This window comes from Fragaria vesca, linkage group LG3 (genome assembly GCF_000184155.1).
Source record: "Fragaria vesca subsp. vesca linkage group LG3, FraVesHawaii_1.0, whole genome shotgun sequence".
NCBI lineage: Eukaryota > Viridiplantae > Streptophyta > Magnoliopsida > Rosales > Rosaceae > Fragaria > Fragaria vesca.
The window spans coordinates 3,336,390-3,339,170 of NC_020493.1; the positions used below are offsets into that span (position 1 = coordinate 3,336,390).

Sequence of the window (2,781 nt, forward strand, 5' to 3'; positions counted from 1 at the left end):
TTTTTTTAAAAAACATTTAGTCTCCTAAGTTCTACTTAGGCTACGGAATGTAGTTCCATCTCTTAAGTGATTCATATAAATTTTTTAATTTTTTATTTTTCAAAATGTCGTCGTCTAAGTAGAAAATTTCGTCTCTTAAGTAGAAAATTTCGTCTCTTAAAATTTCGTCTCTTAAGTACCACTTAGGAGAGGAAATTACTAAGTGCTATTTTCCAGTAGTGGGGGCAGTGGTTAATATTTTTGGGATACAATTACAGGAACCCAACGACCCAGATCACCCCAAGTTAAATCCAACGGTGCAGAGCAAAAGTTATTTTCCTGAATTTTTCAAAATGCTTTTCTTAAACTAAACTTATGAAAATTTAGAAATTAATCCGAGCATCCGAAAAATATTCCAAAGATATCCCGAACTTGTGTCAATGCGCTCTACGACTTTGGAACCTTAAATCTAACACTTAATCTTTTGGTTAAATCTAGAAAATTGATCCAAACACTTCTTACGAAATTTATGAGAACTCATAACTCAAACACCATGGTTCTCTCGTTTTATTTTTACAAAGACAAAACTCAAAAGAGATACAAATAAGAGAGGTAACAAAATCATGACTCAAAGACCCAAGCTACAAAAGGGGATCAAAATAGATGGTAGGCCTATATATGCTTCTAGCTAGTCCATGCCCTATACCAATTCATAGTTGAAACCGAGCGTCACGTTCCAAGTTAGTGGGGATGGTAATCTTTGTGCTGTCTCCTACCTTCTAGTCCTATTTCATACACTGCGGACCCAAAATTAGTTGAAGTGAGAATTCAAATTCAACAATGATCTGTTCCTCTAGCCACATTACCTCTCTTTGTTAGACATAGAGGGAGATGGGCTCTTTGTTGAATGAGACAGAGGGGATGGGTCACAACTCACAATGATGTGTAGTGTTAGTGGTCTTCACAGTTTACGTATCCAACTTTTCTAATTGTGACATGGGTTTCAATAATACACAGATAACTAACCTTTTAAATCGAAATAGATAATTTGTGATACGTTAACTACCATACATGAAAATAGAGCACAGCCGTAGCAGCCATGACTACTGTTTTCAGAGTCTTCTAATTGTACTACTCATAATGCAAACACACTGCACTTTTAAAGAGCTTTATATCCTGGTTGAACTATTGTCTTTGCTCCCAAATTGGTTTGTAGGAAGAATGTGTGTTGCATTATAATTTCTCAAAATTCATGGAGCATAAACTTAAAATTATTAGAAACGGTGCAGGGAATAACACATTAAACACTAATACTCTATTATAAGTTAAATGTAAATCAAACGTATTCATTTAAAAATGATTATATAGTTTATATTTATATATCCGTGACGTTACTACTCGTAATAATTATTCAAGAGATGTCACACTTAAAAAAATGATCATGTCAATTGCTCAATCATGGAGAGCCAAAATCCGACATCACGAAGGCGTCCATAAATTTACTGTGGAAAGTTAATTTTCATTACTCTAATAAGTAATTACTAGGCATTACACTAATCCCTTCAAAAAGAAATACATATTTGTGTGTATTGTACGATCACGAATACCATACAATAATGTATAACAAGGTTTGTACAAATACGTACACGAATACAAATACAAACCCAGTCAATGGCAGCAAGCAACTATTCGCTTAGTAATTGATTCGATGCCCAATTGAATTGAGATTGTGAGGGCTCAGAGTGTTAATCAAAACCCAGAAGTGGGTTGGTAAGCTCCGACTCATTCACTCGTTTACAACGACTCGGTGAGTATCTTCTGCGTTTCCAACTCGTTTCTTCCTCTGTTCGTATAAATTGCGATCGACCCTTTAAAGCTCTTCAATACTTTATATGGAACTCTATGATTTTTGTGTATGCTGTAGTTCATGTATGCTCATTGCTTCTTTGGATCAGTTTGGGTTTTATGGTTAAAAAAAGTTGGTTTCTTGAGTGTGATTTTTTGGTAAATTTGAGGTAAAAATCTTCATCTGTGTGTGCAAGAACTGGTTTTTAACATGCCTTCTTTCATGAAATTGGAAAGTTAGGAAAAGGGTATGTGTAGTTATGGGAAAGTTTCAATCTTTATATCTCATTTTATTGGTGCATTGGGAAACACCAATTGCAGGGTGAGAACTTAGGAGTAACTAAGAGATTTTAACAAGGTTAATGGGGTATCCTAATCTGTAGTTAGGCTCAGTTTTTTGCAAGTTGAATTTTAAATCTAAGAACCAGAACAATTGAAAGCTAATATGAAGAAGTGTAACTCACTGGACAATGTATGAAGATTGCAACTGTCTTTTTGATCCTGTAGATGCTACCCGTGACTGTTTAATTAGCACCTTCCAGAAATGAAGTTAGCCTGTAGAATCTGAAGCTCACCTAACATTATCTTGGCAGATACTAATCTCAGCTTCTATTAGCAGCTGAAAAATGGATTTTAGTACAATGGATCGCGGGCAGTTGACCCTGCTAGGATCAGCTGGTTGCGTGATGCTCACAATGCATTTCACAGTCCAGTTATTGTCACAGCATCTCTTTTACTGGAAGAACCCAAAGGAACAGAAAGCTATAATAATTATCATTCTTATGGCTCCACTATATGCAATTGACTCATTTGTGGGTTTATTGGATATTCAAGGAAGCAAAGCATTTTTCATGCTGTTAGACTCTATTAAGGAGTGTTACGAGGCTCTGGTTAGTGGTTCCAACTTAACTATGACTTTAGTCCTTGTTCTCTTATGGCTTGTCAAGTTGTCAGAGT

At 35.5% G+C, this 2,781-nt stretch overlaps 1 protein-coding gene and 1 pseudogene across 2 annotated transcripts in view; both read left to right on the top strand.

Moving 5' to 3' along the window:
- LOC101310880 overlaps positions 1–2,781 on the top strand; it is a 1,534,871-nt gene that overhangs the window by 1,123,421 nt on the left and 408,669 nt on the right. The gene's annotated exons all lie outside the window — the stretch shown is intronic.
- LOC101308938 overlaps positions 1,941–2,781 on the top strand; it is a 21,524-nt pseudogene continuing 20,683 nt past the window's right edge. Inside the window, exon 1 of the transcript XR_184189.1 lies at positions 1,941–2,714. The product of XR_184189.1 is annotated as a transmembrane protein 184C-like (transcript). The remainder of the gene's footprint in view (positions 2,715–2,781) is intronic.